The following is a 20,620-nucleotide window of genomic DNA, read 5'->3' as shown; positions in this document are numbered from 1 at the left end:
AACCAGAAGAAGTAGGCCTTATGTTCTGCACCACTCCTTCTCTGAAGAATTAGGGAGCAAACAAATAGGACCTAAAGGTAAGTCCCTTTTTTTAATGAGATATCGGGCCAGGGATTGGTGCCAGGGGGCTTCTGACTTCTGTTTCAGGACAGAAACCAAAAGACCCTAACCATGGTGATCATTGCTGCTGCTGCAGTAGTGGTGGACTTTCCTCTCCCTCTTCCAGGTATTACGTTCTGCTGGGTACAGGCCTGGGTCAGGAGAGCATCTGGACCATTTAAATGATCTGAACCTGGAAATTCTAATGGATTCAAGTCTGGTCATGTCCATGCACATGGGCCATAGGAACATCGACCATATAGATGTTTCTTGTACCTATCCATGTATCAATTAAATACTGTACTGGCTGTTCCATCACCAGAAAGACTTATCCTATTCTAATACTCACTCCTTTCCTGCAGTGGAGGGACAATTTACAAATATGCATATAAACCATATTCTTAAGCTATGCAGTACCAGAGGTGAGTAAATTGCCCATTTACTCCTTTTGCAAAGATATCCAGATGCAAATTTTTTTCAATCTGATATTAAAATGATCACAGAGAAAATTGCTTAATATTATGATCATTTCTTTATATGGTAAAAAAAAATCACACATAGCTGCCAGCAGTTGAAAAGCTAGGCTGTAACAAAGACTGCACCTTTAGCATGAGAGTCACGGCTCCCATAATTCTTTTTAAAGTCCTATACAGGGTGGTCCTGCAATGGTTCCTCTCAATTGGCTGGAGTATGTGTCAATAATGCTAAACTCCTCTCCTCAGCAGAATCGGCCATTAGTGAGGGCCTTTAAGTGAAAGGGGCTGGAAAACATTTAGTTGCTTATCCCTCAGAGGACTTATTTCCAACTCCAGATTGCTATCCAGTGACTCCTGTTGGAAAATGTGTGTAGGGACAGGATTGGTGTCATTTGTGATATTCTCTACAATTGAATAGCTAAGCTCAACTATAAATATATTGGCTCGGAACTTGCTCCAAAAATAACAGACAAACAGCGCTCACCGTTATTTAACAATAAATGGAGGAGCAGTTTCCGGCAAGTTCGCAGGTGCAGTCAAACGCGCAATCCGGAAGTTGCTCTACGAGATTCCCTGCTCGTTTCAAAGCTGTGCGGGAAGGACAGTTTGACGGTGAAATGAATGGACCAGCATGAAGTTGCTGCACTGCCCAGCAGGAAACAAACTAATCTACACAGAAAAAAGATACGCCTAGTTTTTTTTTTAGGTCTAAACTAACTTTTAGCGGAGTGGTAAGTCTTAATGACAGCCAAACTACCTCTGGCACTGATAATTAACTTTTAAAAATGTGGAGTTTCACTCCTGATTTTAATTGTTGGAGATTTTTTTTATTTCTTTCTCTTACCCTCTCTTTATTTTGCTTTCTATAACTGATTTTACATTAAATTAACTGTTGCAGCTTTCACCTCCTGGTTCTGTGTCTGTGTGGCTTGTCAAAGATGCTTCAATCTGATTGTTTGAGGGGACAGAGCTCCTTTGCCTGTTCACACAGCTCACAGACACCTGGGAGAAGACGCTACACTTTTTGCAGTTCACCATTGGAGGACGTTCCTGCAATAAAGCCCTTGGATTGTTTGTGGGCAAGTTTAAATCTAATGAGCGGCAGGTACCGTTTGTTTGCCACTCAGAGCAAATTCCGGACCAATATGTTCAAAATGAATTAAGCATCATACTTTGTGTTGCAGCACAATTATAAATGAATACTTTCTGACTGAAAATGTTGGCAGTAAGGATCCCTTATGTTCTTTTCCATGATTAGCCACTGTGAGTTCTACAGCATGTCTTGTTAGAAATTGGGTTTGTATCTTATAAGTGAGTCAGAGCACAGTTTCACCGATAAACTTATCAAAAGGTTCTTAATTTAAAGCAAAATACTGCGGATGCTGGAAATCTGAACTAAAAACACAAAGTGCTGGAGAAGCTCTGCAAGTCAGGCAGCATCTGTGGAGAAAGAAACAGAGTTAACATTTCAGGTCGAAGACCTTTCATCAGAACTGGAAGATGTTAAGAGTTAAAATTTTTGAGCAAGTACAGAGCTGGGGGTGGGGAGGAAAGAACAAAAGGGAAGGTCTGCGATAGGGTAGAGGGCACAAGTGATTAAATGACAAAAGGGATGATGGTACAAGGCAAGGAAAGTGGTAATGGGACAGGTTAAGAAACAAAAGATTGATCAGGAGTAACTGTAAATGGCAGCAGCAGAACCATTACCAGCACTAGCTGACCGAAAAATGGGAGCAGTGGTTATGATCTGAAGTTAATGAAATCAATGTTGAGTCTGGAAGGTTGTAAAGTGCCTAAACAAAAGATGAGGTGCTGTTCCTCGAGCTTACGTTGAACTTCATTGGAACAGTGTAAGAGGCTGAGGACAGAGAGGTCAGAGTAGGAGTGGGAAGGGAACTAAAATGGCAAGCAACTGGCAGGTCAAGGTTACGCTCACCCCCAACACCCGCTGTCCTCCTCACGGCACCTTCCCATGCGAGCGCAGGAGATGCAATACCTGCCCCTTCACCTCCTCCCTTCCCAACGTCCAGGGCCCCAAACACTCCTTCCAGGTTAAACAGCGGTTTACTTGTGCTTCTTTCAATTTAGTATACTATATCCGCTGCACACAATGCGGTCTTCTCGACATTGGGGAGACCAAATGCAGACTGGGTGATCGCTTTGCTAAAAACCTCCGCTCTGTCCGCAAATGTGACCCAGACCTGCCAGTCACTTGCCATTTAATTTCCCTTCCCACTCCTACTCTGTCCTCGGCCTCTTACACCGTTCCAATGAAGCTCAACGTGAGCTCGAGGAACAGCACACCATCTTTTGTTTAGGCACTTTACAACCTTCCGGATTCAACGTTGATTTCAATAACTTCAGATCATGACCACTGCTCCCATTTTTTTGGTCAGCTAGTGCAGATAATGGTTCTGCTGCTGCCATTTACAGCTACTCCTGATCAATCTTTTGTTTCTTAACCTGTCCTATTACCACCTTCCTTGCCTTGCACCACCATTCCCCTTTTGTCATTTAATCACTCGTGCCCTCTACCCTATCACAGCAGACCTTCTCTTTTGGTCTTTCCCCACCTTTCCCTGGCTCTGTACTCGCTTAAAAACTTTGACTCTTTTAACATCTTCCAGTTCTGAGAAAGGCCTTCGACCTGAAACGTTAACTCTGTTTCTTTCTCCACAGATGCTGCCTGACTTGCTGAGCTTCTCCAGCATTTCCTGTTTTTATTAATTTAAAGTCAGCCTTGTGTAGTGTTACAATATAACCTTTTTAAAACAGTACTTTGTACGAGTACCATTCCTAGCCCATCTTTTACCCAAATAAGGGCTGGGAGTAGCAATGGGTTAAAGCATGGTTCTTTTGGATGGTACATCTGACATTGCCAGCATATAACTGAGCCATACACCAAGAAGGTCCCAGGTTCAATCCTAATTTGAGTGAGGTGCTAAAATAACTAAAGCAACTCTTGGAGACAATGACAAAACAAGAAAAGAAAATAGCATTAAAAACTAAGCATACTTAATCAGCTTGATGCTTGGTTAACAGATCTGTCAAGGTTTTATTGCATTATTTCATAGATATTTTCATAGTATAAATATAAAATTCAGTAGCAAATATAGAAGTATCTATCAAAAAGTATAACTGATTTGTTTTCAAACATAGAACAGTGCCCGCATTTTCAAAAGCCCTTCATGGTATATGAAGCACATTGAGATGTTTGCAAAACACAATGAAGCACTGTACAAATGCAAATATTTTTTCTTCTACAATATTCAAAAATAAAAATATTTAAACTTTGTAATTAATCTATTCAAAATAAATTTCAACTTTAATCTATCCGTGTCCAGCAGAAAATAGATAATATATTGTATTAAATAAGAGTTTGAAGGTTACAAATGAGAAGGGGTCCATCAATCAGATGGTATTCAGCATTTTGAAATTTAGTAGTAAAGATTAAGATGACATGTCTAAATTCTGATATTGCAATACTACATTCCTAATAGCCAGACATAAGCTGTTCTGCCCGCGTTACTTTGAAAAGCAGGGTTAATAACACTGCATCAAGACTAAGGTCTAAAAGTTCTGCGCAGGTCACAATTGCTATACAAGAAAATTTCAATGCATTCATCGCCACAATGCTCATTTAGAGGTATAATAGCTTTGGAGATGGAATACCAGAACTCCTCCTTCTTGGCTGGACGTTATTCTAATATCACCAAGATAGACAGTGCAACCAAATGGTTCCTTATAATCAACTCCAATGTTTTCTCATTAGTTTCTAGTTGCACAAGGCTGTGAAAAGCAGTATGCCCCCAGTCTTCATGGCTGAAGAGGCAGAATCCAATCACATGCATTTTCTTGATTGATTCATCGTGTAATGCAGTGTCGGTTTTGGTGGTTTCTATTTTCCCGTGAAACATGTTTCTTGCACACAGCTATTACTAGAATTAAAATGATTATAAATTCCGTAGCGAGGAGATTGACTGCAAGCATCCATCGGTTTCTTGCAAGAACTTCATCAGTTTTCATTTCTGTGAAAAAGAAAGAAAACTATTGAACATTATGGCAGTGATTTCAGTGCTAGTTTGGTTTTCTTTGCTAATACAGTTTAAAATACATCAACCATAAAAATGTGACCTTATTTAAGAATGTAATTGTATGGTGAAAAAAATGTACATTAGATAATGTAGTAGTAATAATAACATAAACAAAATGCATTGATATAGTATCCTTAACATAGAAAAACATCCCAAGGCACATCACAGTAGCATAATGCGCCAAACCAAAAAAAGAAAGATTTGTGCCTTTCACGACCTCCAGGACCAAAGCGCTTTACAGTCAATGAGGTACTTTTGAAGTGTAGTGACTGTTGTAATGTCGGAAATGGGGCAGCCAATTTGCAGCAATTAGATGATGGCCAGTTAATCTGTATTTTTAGTGATGTTTGTTGAAGGATAATAGTGGCCAAGACACTGTAGAACTACCCTGCTCTTCTTCGAAATGATGCCATGGGATCTTGTACGTCCACCCAAGAGGGCAGATGGGGCCTTGGTTTAACGTCTCATCCGAAAGACGTCACCTCCGACAGTGCAACGCTCCCTCAGTACTGCCCTGAAGTGTCAGCCCAGATTTTGTGCTCAAGTCTCTCGAGTGGGGCTTGAACCCACAACCTTCTGATTGAAAGGCAAGAGCTAACACCTAAAGAAAGGAGAGATATTAGGAGGGATGATTAAAAGCTTGGTCAAAGATTTTAAGAAATTTTAAAGGAGAAGAGGGAGGAGAAAGACAGATGTTTCCAGGGTGTAGGGCATAGATGGCCACCAATGATAGGCAGTAGGGAATGCACAAGATGCCAGAGTTGGAGCAATACAGAGTTCTCGGAGGGTTGTAGGGCTGGAGAAAGTTAGAGACAAAGGAGGTACGAGGCCATAAAGGGACTTAAACACAGGATGAAAATTTTAAATTTGAGGCGTTGTAACCAGGAGCTAATGTCAGTCAGCGTGCACAGGGTGAGGTTAGCGGGTCTTAATGCAGCATAGGAGAAGGGCAACAGAGTTTTGGATGAGCTGAAGTTTACATCGGGTGGAGGATACACTATCATGGTAATGAGAGAGAAAAGAAAACTTACTTGAAATATTTTACCTAACTATCAGTCTTTGGCCTGCATGAGGACTCCACCAGGCTGTTGGCAGGATTCTGGGGGCAGGCCACAGAGTCATGTTTTGCTAAGTGTCCTGCGCTGAGTTGCTCAGAGAGCGTCTCTGCAGAAAAATGAGGCAGGCGGCCGAGTATACTCAATCCCATCACACTTGCATTGTTATATTGGGCTTGCACCATTTGCAAGTGCAGAGCCAGCTCCACTCCTCCTCCTCCCCCCTTTGCAGGAATCCCAGGGCAATGTAAAATGGTGAAGATCCAGCAAAATGTGTCTCCGTTCCTTTTTCCTGACCTCTGCACCTGGGGAAATGTGCACGCCACACGCAAAGGGTAGGAAAATCAGCTCTCTACTGTCCTGCAGCTTTTAGTAAAATATCACAGAACTGAGGAGACAGCACAGATGGAAAGTATCTAGATTCGGACACTGTTATTCCTATGGGAGGCTCGTGTTCAAATCCAGTGTCGAGAAAGGTGATGAATGTCTGTTATCATCGACTGTTAAGTTGATTATTGAATTAGATTAAGATAGTTTAAGTACAAAGCTTAAACCTGTTATCTGCTAATTGAAAAACTTAGATGAAAAGACTGCAGAATGAAACTCTCACATTGGTCACAGAAAGAATGCTATTTTTTTATATTGCCCCAATTTCCTCGTACTCTTATGCCTAAGGATACTATTTTGAGGAATTGAAGTGTAACATTAGGAAAATGTAGGAAGCAGTTTATATTACAAACCATCAGTGATGTGCCTGACTTGGAGAGTGCTTAATGATATCACTTGGGATAGGGAAGAAAATTTTGCATAGCCATTATCTATAAACATAAGCCCAGTGTAAGGGAGGAGAGAATAATTAAAAACAACATAAAGCTATTTCCTTTTGTGTACCTATATTTTCTGAATAAAGTGGAGAAGATGGCAGTCATATTTTTCAACAGTGAATTCAAGGAATTATAGAAAGCAGCACGTATGGTGTGAATCACACCCTGTGAAGAGCCCCAGTCATTCTGTCTTCAAGCTAGATAATTATTCTGTGTACACTTTGGTTCACTCAGATCTCTCAGTGGTCGCATTTAGAACTCATATCTTTGCCTACAGCTGCCTAAAACAGTAATACATGCTCGTCCACAAAGACCTCTATCTTAATAAATATCTCTGAGGTGACAGAGATGTGCCTGTGAAAATCTAAAGCACAAAAGAGTCATTTAGTTTCCCTGAGGTCACTGAAGGCCTCTTGCTGTTAGTGTTAGACATGTGACAGTGTTGCTGGGTCATTCTAACGATTGTTCTGAGCAAGAATTTTCAATCATAATCTGAGCAGATGTCTGCTATGAGACTGAGATTTAAGGGCTAAAAACTACTGGCTTCTTTTGACTGTTTTAATTTTATTGTGTATCATTTGGATGAGGATGGGCTGCAGGATAAAGAAATGTTTGTTAATATTGTCAAAACACAAGTATACTCCAGTTTAGACTTTTTTTTACATGTAGATTTAGGCTGCGCAATTGGATGGTAGGAATATGGCCCTTGAGTGTACAGCATTTTTGAACCAAATTATTTACTTACACTTAGAAATGTTCTGTGCTTCAATACTTTTCCACGGTACTTCACCTCCAAACATTCATTAAAAACTCTTTGTTTTGTTTTTGAGTATAAATTAGAATATCATTAACAAATTTAAATTGACTTCATGTTACACTCGATTAGTCTGTCTTTTATATACCTAGTATAAAATGCTTCACGTTAGAACACAAAATCATAAAAATACCTGTTTTCAATTGTTTTATATGTGAAAAACATTAACCTTTATTTTAGATAGGAATTTAACCCACTGTTGCTAACTCATCCAGCGCTATTAGAGAAATTCCCTGTGATCATTGCAGACTCGAGCCAATCCAGATGCTTCCTGTAGCAGTCAAACTTGTCATAAGATCAAAAGCAAAATACTGCCGATGCTGGAAATCTGGAAATACTCAGCAAGTCAGGCAGCATCTGTGGAGAAAGAAACAGAGTTGACGTTTCAGGTCGATGACCCTTCATCAGAACCCTGTATGTTTGTCATAAGATCAAGTGCACAGTGGAGTGGAATGGCTCCTCAAAAGAAAAGCTCCAATTACATTTTATTGAAAATAGGAATTCGTTCCCACCATTCACCAAAAGTATTTTTTGTCCATGAGGTTATGTTTCTGTTTTAGTTTTCAAAATGTGATTGTAATATTTGCTTAAGCATTTCTCTGATCCTCCCTTGATTCGGTACAAATAGAATCATACAGCTCAGACAGGACATTCAGCCCATCGTGACTGTGTCGGTTCTTTGAAAGAGCTATCCCATTTGTAGTCCCACACCCATGCTCTTTTCCCATAGCTGTAGATTTTGCCTTTTCAAGTATATATCCAATTCCCTTTTGAAAGTTACTATTGAATCTGCTTCCACCACCCTTTCGGGCAGTGAATTCTAGATCATTACAACTCACTGCATAGAAAGATTTCTCCTCATCTCATCTCCCCTCTGGTTCTTTTGCCAGTTATCTTAAATCTGTGTCCTTTGGTTACTGACGCTCCTGCCAGTGGAAATAGTTTCTTCCTAGCACCTCTATCAAAACCGCTCAGAATTTTGAACACCTCCATTAAATCTCCCTTTAACCTTCTCTGCTCTAAGGAGCACAATCCTAGCTATCTAGGATGCAGTAATCGGAGGTCATTTCTGATCAAGCTAGTTAAAATTTTTGTAATTACCCCATAAAAGACCATCAGGTGCACAGAAGCACCCAATTGTATCACTGATCATGGCAACCTGGAAAGAAGCCTGTGCCACACTGAAGGTACCAATGGGCCTATCAGTTCTCTCCCCACTCTGGTACAACAAATAACTGTATGACATGTCAGTTGCTTCAAGATGTGACATCTCCCATCCTAGCATCCATCTGTATTTTGAACTGTTCCAAAGTTTTTGCCTTTACTCTTCTACAGATTATTCCAAACATTATAACTGTAGATTTTTTTTAAAAGATAGGAAAGTAAGCTTAGATCATATTAGACAGAGAGCTGTTGATTATGGGTGTATGAATGCAAAATAATGGGCCACATATAAATAAGGAACTATTTTTCATGAATTATGCAGCCAATAATTATCAGCCACCTACATATTTCCTGTTTGTTACATAGAATTTTGGACACATGTTTAAATAGCTATATTTTAGTTAGAAAAGCAGATATTTGCAAACCATGCATCCAGTGATCCTTTTTTAAAATAAAAGTACAAAGACAGTTCTGATGAGGAAGGCCTTTAGCCCATTTGATCTCATCCTTTAAGAATAACAACCTAACTGTCTTTTCAATACAACATTTAGTTGTTTCTTAAACTACCCTTCCTATCAACCCATTCCATTTATTGCTCACATGCTGTGTAGATAAATACTTTCAGGCATCTGTCCTAAATTTTCAACATGGTAAGGCTTGGCTCAATTGCCTTTGAATTAGAGGTGGTGGGTTCAAGTCCCCTCCAGAATTTTAGAAAAGAATCTAGGCAGACACTTCAGTCTGGTACTGAGACAGATGGAATGCCATGCTTCAGATGAGACATTAAACTGAGGCCCCATCTGTTGGTTCAGTTGGGCGTTAAAAGATCCCATGGCGCTATTTGAAGAAGAGCAGGGAGCTCTCAGTGTTCTGGCCAACATTCTTCCCTCAACCAATACCACCAAAAATAAATTAGTCAGTCAGTTGTCTTATTGCTGTTTCTGGGAGCTTGCCGTGCAAAATGGCTGCTACATTTGTCTACGTAATAATAATAATAATGAAGTGTTTGAAGATTTTTGCGGGAGATGTAATGCTATACAAGGCTTTTCTTTGTCATTAATAAAAGAACTGAATTTTGAATAACCGTTGCAGCAAATTGGTTTATAAAATAAGTAATGGATGGTTATCCACAGACTCTGACTAGTTCAGCTCATGCTAGTTTAGTGTGTACTGTATGAAGCCACCTTCTTTACTGCAATCTTTGAAACTGCTCTTTATTCTGTACTCTCCAATCAATGCTAACTGTTGATTCACAGTTACAAAAACGTATTTTTTGCTGTAGACTTATCCAATTTTTTTTAAAGGGGAATCATGTTCATGAATAAGTGTTTAGCAAGTTTCTTACAAATCCATGACACAGTCACATAAATTACATTGAAACTCATCACTGTCACTTGTATGTGAAGTCTTCATAAAGAAAATTATGCATAGCTCTTCTCTAGGGTGATCATCTTTTGCCCCATCCACAAGATAGGAGGGGTGTATTAAAAGGGTTATGTATATATGTATGAGACAGGTTCGATTGTGCATGCATAGGACAGGCCAGCTCGTGAATTTTTTTTTTTTGCTTATTTAATTTTCTAAATTAGCAGGAGGCCACCCCCAAAGTTAAATGTCCAGCTCAAAACCTGACAGATAGTCTCAACTCTTATTCCTCTCCAGCAAAAACATGCTGCTGAGCTGTTTTCCATTAAAACAGTACCCCTTTAAATTGAAAATATGTTTATTAGATTAAAATTAAACTTCTTCTTACAACTCTCACTAAACTATGAAATAATATAAAAATTTTGTTCATCCTCGATTACATACAAGTGAAAATGGACTTGAATATGTAAATATACATCTTAGAAATGTGACATATTTTGCTTCAGTTTAATATTGACATGTTTACATAATGTATGGCTAAATGAGGCAAATGATGACATAAGGCATTTATACCACATCTTCTATACCTAAAATTTGATGATTACATGTTGAGTATGTAATTTAAAATCTATTTAGAAACAGCTACAATTTTAAGTGCATGTCCTAATAATATCTTCGAGAGTAAGATTATATTTTGTAAGCAACAATCCTTCATAAAAATAGTACACAAAATCTTATTAAGTCAGCTAGCACAACAGATACATGTTCTTACAATGCTGCTATGATCATGGATTCAAGGGCCAAGATCAATGGCCATCACTGGCAGTAAGACACAACCCTTTAGCTGAATAAGTTAATGTAGGATTTCTCTTAGAAATTGTGGAATACATCATGAGCTCAACTTAGCTTATTTTTGGGCAACAAAGTCACTGTTTTGTTGTATGCTTCAGAAAATATGGCTCTATAGTCTGTGCAGACTGACATTAATATCAGAAGAAAAATGTGCACAACATGTTTGCCTCTTCTCCCAGCTAAAAAAGGATATATGGAGACAAGTGGTCACAGTAATAGGAGGGCTGTAAAAGGTGAAGCAAGCATTAATAAATCAAACAATTAGATAATCTTCATACCTAAATCCTATAGCCAAACCATTGATTATCACAGAGCCATAATAAAGGGAATATTTTCCCCACTACATGCAATAAAAATGCACAATTTCCATCTTTGTGGCCTAGATAGAAAAGCTTTAGACAGCATTAAAGCTGATCTAGATTATCCTTATAATTGAAATTGCAAGTCCTTTCTTTAAAAAAAATTTAAATGTTTATCATTAAAAGTAAATGTTCTTTCTAAAAAACCACCCTCATTCTTTATGCACCACAAGACAGATTACTATTTGACACAGTTGACTGAATAAACATAAAAAGAATGTGTTTCCTCATGCAGGTGTCTAGACGCCATCACAATAGATGCATATAGCTTGGCTCGCACTCTCTCTGTATGTAGCCTTCTAATATTAATTCCTCAGGGGAAAGCTCAGGAAGACAGAAAACCACAGGCAACAAACTACTGAAGAATAATTTCTTTGAAATCATATTTAACCCTTTAAAACCTCCAGCATTTTTTTCAATTGTGTTCCAAAATTTTACAAATTAGAAATATATGCATTACATAACATTATGGTTTTGATATTGAAGTGTGTGGTTGATATGACCTGATTTGGGTGGCATAGTGGGCTAGAATACAATATTATCCCTTCATTAGTGACACTTTTTTTTTCTCTCGACACCTGGGTTGATATCTCCTCTCTCTAGCAATCTTATGGATTCTAAGCAGGACCTTTGATCAATCTCAATCCGGACTGTACAAGGCATGATCCCATAGCACAAAATACTCATAATTCAGTGCTATTTACACTAAATTGGAAATGTTATTCTGAAAGTTCGTGACGCTGGCTGTTGTAGGAAGTGGAAATGTTACACTAGTGCAGTCCAGTGATCTATAAAAGGTTAGAGTGAAGTCACGTTGATAGTATCTCTCCGCATTATCCTATCAGTAGAAGGCAGCTGGTCAAGGATGAATAGAATGGGGATGATTAGATAGTCTGGAATTTCATTTGATTACTTATGGCACAGGGAGTATTTGTGTGTTCTTCCTCATTTTACAACCTCCACACATAATAGGAATATAACCTAGTCTGATAGGCTCTGGGGAAACCATGTGCTATGCACACACATAAATGGGCTCATTTTCCTTTCTCCTTCCACCTGAGCTCAAGTCAGTTGGTTCACTCAAGAAGTGTATACCTAGTGCCTGTGATTGTACGCCTGACTATTAGGGGAGGAACTCTGTGTGCTACTGCAGGCCTTAGGGGTGCAGTGTTATTTTCGGTAGTTTGGCAGCATCAGGTAAAAATTGTATTGCTCCTTTGGAAGTAGCTTGAGATGTCTGAAAGCAGTGTTGGAAGAAGCAAGGATCCTGCTTTAATAAAAAGACTGTAGAAATCTTGCTGCAGGAGGTGCAGCTCAGGAGGGCTCTCATATTTCCTGGAGATAGCCATTGGGTGTCCACAGCCAGGGCAAAAAGCATGGTAGGAGTTGGTAGGCTGCATCAATGCCAATAGCACTGTCTAGAAAACATGGCTGCAGTGCTGGCAGAAATTCAATGACCTCAGCAGGAGGGATAAGGAAATATCCCTCACCATCAGTTCATATTTATACATTATACCAGCTAATACTATCATGAGCTCTTCTTTCCTACAAATGAATTTCTTCACTTTATATCAACCTTCCCATGATGCTGTCCTGTGCACCTTCCAGCACCTCCCTTGCTCAGAACCACCTTGTTCAGTACAGGGATGCACAAGACAAACCGGCAGAATATCTATGGAGAGCATCTTCGTACGTGGGGGTGGGAGATACTATGCCACCAATGTCACAGAATTAATGCATATTTCTGCTTCTGTAGGAGAAGGTTGCACCCAAACAGGAGGCAAATGTCCACACCTGGAGGGGAAGAATCAATCTGGAATCCTCTGACTCCAAACTCAGGGTGGGGAATTGAAGGCATTGCTCATGTTTGCGGTCTTTACAACACTTATGCTTCTTTTACACTCCATCCTATTTACTCACACAGCAGTGATGTACAAGCTTGCATACATCAGTTGCTCTATGACAACTGTTTAGTGAAGGTTCCTGTTAAATAAGTTGTTCTGAGGACCAGCTCCTAATAATTTCCCTACTTCTGGCTCTACAAATAATATAGAAGGAAGTGTCCTCATGCCCTTATACCAGAACAGTAATCATAAGCCATGACAGCAGCATGTATCCTTGGATGTCCAGAATCCAACCTTTAACTTGCTTGGTATCAGAAAATAATGGTGGACAAGTGTAAAATGGATAAATCATGATTGCCTATAAATCAAGTATTAACCTGCAGTATTTGGTGCTAATGGTCACACACAAGCTGAACATTGATTGAGTAGAAGTTCTTGCAGATCATATATGGGAAATTCCTATTTGCAAGAGCATGACGGGCTATATGGGTGCCATTGGTGACCCCCTGGACATTTAGGAATCCTGCTATTTGATGGAAACCGAGGGTGTAGGCCTGTTGCCCCCTGGGGTCCATGGGGGAATTGATGCAATCATTTATTCTGGCAAACAGGGCATTCAGTCACCTGTATTTTGCAGCAATGCATTGCAGAATGACTGATGTTGCTGATGTCCACACTGATCCCTTGGAAAGAGCCCAAGGTAAAAAAAGATTTTAAGATGATGGTCACTTTGACTCCACTGGTGGTGCCAAGTCTGCCCTGGAGTGTGGCTGCAGGTCCTTCTGCAGCATGTTGCACTGACCTCTCACCGCCTCCCTCGTGAATCAAAGCCTCCAAAGGCATTGCTGCTCTGTGAGGTCAAGAAAATTCTTTTGTGTCCGATATATTTAGGTGGCAAGGCAATGGTGGGCAGGTGCCCTCCTCCTACAATGATGCCTGACTTCCCTCTTCCTCTTCCTCAAATTAGCATATGTATAAAGGGGGCCCCCATCATGTAAAGATGATGGTGGCATTCCTTTGTGTTGTTTGTGGATAGAAGCCATGTTAGCCTCCAGGCTGGACAGGCGCTCTTTTCCTGGATGTGAAAGTTTCATTATGTAATTCCTTCATTCCTACTGAATAACATTCAAAAGATGTGAGCAAACAAAGCAAAAAATATATTGGTAACCTCAGTGATTTCCAGACAGCATGGTAATGAGGAGAGGCAGGTTCCCACTGCCTCACAGGATTAATTTCCTCTCACAGTTGGGGATAAAATATTGCATCTGGACCAGAAGACATTCTGGTTAACAGGCTGGTTATTGGAAGATGACACTGTTTTACATCAAATTGGGAATGTTACTCAGAAAGCCCAGGAGAATGGTAGTAAGATGTAGAAATGTCACACTATTCCAGTACGGGTGATTTATAAAAGTTGGAGTAAAAGCTTATTGCTGGGGAAATATGGAGGCAGCTAGCCGGAGATGAATGGTTTTGAAATGTGGGGATAGATACCTTGATTAGTTCCTGCACACAGCGCCTGTGAGTAGAGCTTATAACACAAACGACTTGCATTTACGTAGCGCATTTCTCGACCTCAGGATGTCCCAAAGCACTTTACAGCCAATAAAGTACTTTTGAAGTGTAGTCACTGTTGTAATAATAGGAAACGTGGCAGCCAGCAATAGCAGGGTCCAACAAACAACAATGAGATAATGACCAGAAAATCTGTTTTTAGTGATATTGGCTGGGGGATAAATATTGGACAGGACAACAGAGAGAACTCCCTCACTCTTCTTCGAAATAGTGCCATAGGATCTTTTACGCCCACCTGAGAGTACAGACAGGGGCTTGGATAAATATTTCATCCGAAAGACAACACCTCTGACAGTGCAGCACTCCCTCAGTACTCCACTGGAGTGTCAGCCTAGATTTTTTGCTCAAGTCTCTGGAGTGGGAGTTGAACCTTCTGACTCAGAGGAGAGAGTGCTACCACTGAGCCAGAGCTGACACCATATGGAAAAAGTTTGTGGAATGGTATTCTTCTAAGTCAGTTAGTTCCATCTCAGGTGATGTATTTTCTGGAGTATCTCAAGCATTTATTTGACATTGGATTCTTGTTGTCTTTTATGACTGATTTCTGTTTCGATCGTTCAGCGATCATCCATTGGTATCCTGTTTTATGCAAGTTTTTTGGAAATTGTGCCCAGTTGGAACCTCACTGGTTCCCAACTAGGACCTAATTTAGTTTTTCAAACACGTGAGCTTAAGTTCTTCACATGGAAAACATTGGTGTTGCTAGCTGTAGTCTTGGCTTGCAGAGCCCTTCTTGTACATCAGCCATATTTTGATTTGGGTTGTCCTTAGTGCTCACTCAAAGTTTATAGCTAAAGTCAGTTCTAGTTTAATTCAGGTCAAGAAACTGTTGCCTCATTGTATTATCTGTCACCACACAAGTCAGAACTGGAAGCCATTTCTGCTGTGTACTTGGGAGTACCCGATGTGGATACTGGATGCACAATGTGATGTCCCTACTGAGAAAATAGCCTGTTGACACTCGCCATAAAGGCTCACACATGAATAATAGCATAGAGTGAGGGCACTGGGTGCACATAAAATCATACACCAGCAAGAATTGATCAGTTTTCAGGGGAATAAGAGGGGAGGGGACAAAATTGATTGAAAAAGGGGGAAAAATGTGCCTTCTGTTACCCCATTTAGAAATACAGTCTAAATGGGGTAATAAAAATCATTTTGTGAATATTTATTTGGATGAGAGAAGATTAACTGGAACTTACTCCTTTAACGCTAAAATAGGTTTTGCTAAAATTAACTCAACGCATATTATTTTACATGAAGAATGTTTTGCAGTTTTGTATATTTTCTAATTCCATCATTACAAATCGTCAAGAAATGATTCTGGATGACATTATATAGGGCATAATATTTGCATATTTTAAAATTTGCAAAGTAAATCTAATTCTCAGAGGAATTAAATTGCCAGGTCTTATTGTGTATTATTTAAGAAAGCATCTGCATTTTGGCTGCAGGCATAGGATTTGTTTATTAAGGGTTTAATATATTCAAAAATTCAGCCCGGTCATCAATGATTTAGCAAGTTGTAAAGTCACCAAGTGTAAAAAGAGAGGCTCATCAATTATTAACTATTCACCTGTCCATTTTATTTATATTTCAATTTTTAGAGTACCAAACTAGATTTATCATAATGTAGCATGCATATTTTCTGTGAATTTTGTTTTCGGTTTTTAAAAAAAATGAATGACACATATTCATTATGCTATACCTCATTTACACTGGCAAACAGGGACCCCTAAAATCCAGCTATAATTTCAGTGTAAGCTTGGTAAATTATAGTTGTGGCATTTGGAGCGAGTGTAGCGTTAAACTGCAGACAGGAATCATCCTTCAATGAATCCTTTTACACTGTCACACGGACTTGCTGACATCAGCATGTACAACATTCTGATGTTGGCACACAGAAGCGTTATCATTTGCAAATAACCAAAAAAATTGTTTAAACTGTGGGAAGCATAAAGCGCAATCAGTGGCGCACTGGAATGGTGGAATTTTGGTTGGCATTTGGGATGAGGGTGTGGTTTTGTGTTGAACTGGCAAATTAGTTGATTTTGCCAGCTTAGAAACCTTGCACCCATGTTGCTTTTCCTAAGGGTGCTGTTTGATGTTGAGACATACCAGTTAAAAATGAGACAGTTGAGGGATATGGTGGGGATGTTCAGAAGCACAAGAGCAGCTGGGACCATCACATTATGAATTTGAACACTGAGGTAGTATCATGTTCTTAATAGCTGGAATCAACAGATGCAAATTTAAAATTAAAAACATTGAACCTAAACCGTTTAGTGCAGAAACACCTTGGTGCTCCTCCACACTGTTGGACAGGTCGGCAGGAAGCTCGTTCATTCCCATGATTCTTCACCTGACATTATAACTACCACAGTGAAGCTCGAATGGTTTTCAATCTCATTAAAACCCAAATATCCAAATTATACTTCAGCCTTCCATTTCTTAGTCTTTATAGTATATACCAGATAGTGTTTATACTTACTACCAAAGTGAGTTTCAGTTGCTTAATGGTGCTCGCTGCTGTTTCTTGTCTGCTCAGCCGTTGGAGAATGAAGATTGCATTTGATGTAGGGGGTTGACTAATACTATAGAACAGTGACGGTGGGCCTGAAGGTGTACAGCATTATGTAATTGGTGTTATAGTATACCAGTTTTTTCATGGTAGCAGAACACAGGAATACTTATGTTCTATCAAATGGGGATTGAAATTCATACCAGCACATTATAGCTCCAGGCTAGCAAAATATTTGTCAGACTATTAAATTTCAAATGTTAGAAGTCTGGTTGGATACCTGCTTTTCATTATTCAGTCCTTGTTGTTACAGCAAATGTTCTCTCCAAACTTCACATGGTAAGAATTTGCCAAATTTTATAATATTTTATTATAGAATAAAGCAAGAATAGCAGAAATGAATAGACTTGTATCATCTTGTAACTTGGTCTATAAAATATGTTAGTGGGCTACTAAATGTGGCGATTTGATAAATTGACTGGCCTACAAAGGAAAATAAACTGCATTTCTACCTGTGTAAGATCCACTGGTGCATTTTATATTTTCACTTACTACAGTAGGCGTATGGCATATACAACACACATTCTACACAGTCCATATGTAGTGGCTGCCCTACGTGCTCCAGTTGTTTTCAGTGGGAGAATAAGCCCCTTTCATACTGCAACTGAATTACTGATTCCCTATGGTATTTCAGCAGGTTCATTGCAAAATCAAACAGGATTTTCTTAACAATTCGCAATCAGTCATTGTAACCTCAAAAACTACCACAGAAGCCAATAAAAATAAAAACAGAATTACCCAGATTTACTTGGGTGCCAATCTGCCTAAAAATGTTTGTAATATTTACATGCATTTTGTGATCTATATATAGCATTCAGTTAGCTTTTTAGATTGCTTTGCCACATTGTCTGGACATTGAAAGTGATATGTCTATTACTTCCCGATCCCTTTCTGAAACTCCCTATGCTAATTCATAGCCATTCATTGTTTATTTATTACTCACATTTTTTGACCTATGTTCAATAATTTAAACTTATTAGTGTTAAATTTAATTTGCATTTATCTGCCCAATTGCATAACAATCTAAATCCTTTGCAAAATGTTTGTTGCATCCTCCGTCTCTAATGCTTTTTCTATTTTGTGTTGTTAGTAAATCTGACTAGTTTACAGCAGGTTTTGGATTCCAGGTTATTTATGCAGGTTGTAAATAACAGGGCCTAAGCACTACGGGAGTTCACTCAACACCTCCCACCCTCCAAGTCTGGTTTTATATCTCTCATAAGTACTCTTTGTTTCCATTTCTTTAAATTACCTTCATCTCCAGTCCTATGTTCTATTCTTTTCTTCGCCTAGCAGCACCTGAGGCAACCCATTTTTTCCACTGCTTTTACATCCAGCAGATTGTGCTTTGGGCTGTTTCTGTAACAAAGATCCATTTTATGTGGACGGGTAGTTAGGCTGACCAGGGAGAACTGGCTAGATGCGATGGTGGGGTTGCCATTCTACTCCCATTGGATGCGATTACCCTTCTGGATGTTGATCCATTATTCAGCAGCCAGAACTTTGGTCTCCTGCTCGCCAGGGCTGTCTGGAGTGGGACTCCAACCCATAACCTTTCAAGTCAGAGGAAAGAATGTGACTACTTAGCCGAGGCTCAGTTCATGTTTAACTCTGGATTCCTGTAACATTTAGTTTAATTAGAATTCTTTCATTTGGATCTTTGTCAAAAGTTTTTTGTAATTTATACTAAAACAATTATCATGTAGGAATAGGAGTAGGCCATTTAGCCCCTCGAGCCTGTTCCGCCATTCAATGAGATCATGGCTGATCTGTGACCTAACTCCATATACCCGCCTTAGCCCCATATCCCTTAATACCCTTGTTTAACAAAAACCTATCAATCTTGGATTTAAAATTAACAATTAAGCTAGCATCAACTGCCATTTGTAGAAGAGAATTCCAAACTTCTACCACCCTTTGTGTGTAGAAGTATTTCCTAACTTAACTCCTGAAAGTCCTGGCTCTAATTTTTAGGCTAGGTCCCCTAGTCCTAGACTCCCCAACCAGCGGGAATAGGGTAGATAGTTTCTCTCTATCAGTTCTCCTTAATGTCTTGAAAACTTCGATCAAACCACCCTTTAATCTTCTAAATTCCAGGGAATACAACTCTAATTTGTGTAATCTCGCCTCGTAATTTAACCCTTGGAGTCCATATATCATTCCAGTCAATATACGCTGCACTCCTTCCAAGGCCAATATATCCTTCCTAAGGTGCCCAGAACTGAACACAGTACTCCAGGTGTGGTCTAACCAGGGCTTTGTTTAGCTGTAGCATAACTTCCTACCCCCTTGTATTCTAGTCCTCTAGATATAAAGGCCAGCTTTCCATTAGCCTTTTTGATTTAGTTTAATTAAAATTCTTTCATTTGGAACTTTGTCAAAAGTTTTCTGTTATTTATACTAAAACAATTACGATGTGGAGATGCCGGTGATGGACTGGGGTTGACAATTGTAAACAATTTTACAACACCAAGTTATAGTCCAGCAATTTTATTTTAAATTCACAAGCTTTCGGAGATTTTCTCCTTCCTCAGGCAAATGTTTCAAGAGCTCCTTGAAGCCTACGCATTTATACATATTGAACAATACATGGTGTTTACAGACTGCCCCTGCAACTTCCCGTTGCCAAGGCAATCACCGTGTTCAGACAGAGAGGTGTCACCTGCAGAACCCCCGAATACACATTCAACAAAAAAACAAACAGGGAAAAAAAACAGAGAAAAAAAAACACAGAGAGAGGCAGAAACATCCGGAAGGCAGAGAGAGCCAGCAAATGACCCATTATATTAAAAACAGATAACATTTGTTCGCTGGTGGGGTAACGTGTAGCGTGACATGAACCCAAGATCCCGGTTGAGGCCGTCCTCATGGGTGCGGAACTTGGCTATCAATTTCTGCTCGACGATTTTGCGTTGTCGTGTGTCTCGAAGGCCGCCTTGGAGTACGCTTACCCGAAGGTCGGTGGATGAATGTCCATGACTGCTGAAGTGTTCCCCGACTGGGAGGGAACCCTCCTGTTTGGCGATTGTTGCGCGGTGTCCGTTCATCCGTTGTCGCAGCGTCTGCATGGTCTCGCCAATGTACCATGCTCTGGGGCATCCTTTCCTGCAACGTATGAGGTAGACAACGTTGGCCGAGTCACAGGAGTATGAACCATGCACCTGGTGGGTGGTGTCATCTCGTGTGATGGTGGTATCTGTGTCGATGATCTGGCATGTCTTGCAGAGGTTACCGTGGCAGGGTTGTGTGGCGTCGTGGACGCTGTTCTCTTGAAAGCTAGGTAGTTTGCTGCGAACGATGGTCTGTTTGAGGTTGGGTGGCTGTTTAAAGGCGAGTAGTGGAGGTGTGGGGATGGCCATAGCGAGGTGTTTGTCCTCATTGATGACATGTTGAAGGCTGCGGAGAACATGGCGTAGTTTCTCCGCTCCGGGGAAGTACTGGACGACAAAGGGTACTCTGTTGGTTGCGTCCCGTGTTAGTCTCCTGAGGAGGTCTATGCGATTTTTTGCTGTGGCCCG

Source organism: Heptranchias perlo, chromosome 26, assembly GCF_035084215.1.
Source record: "Heptranchias perlo isolate sHepPer1 chromosome 26, sHepPer1.hap1, whole genome shotgun sequence".
Classification (NCBI taxonomy): domain Eukaryota; kingdom Metazoa; phylum Chordata; class Chondrichthyes; order Hexanchiformes; family Hexanchidae; genus Heptranchias; species Heptranchias perlo.
The sequence above is the reverse complement of the archived record's forward strand: the minus strand, read 5'-3'. Positions refer to the sequence as shown.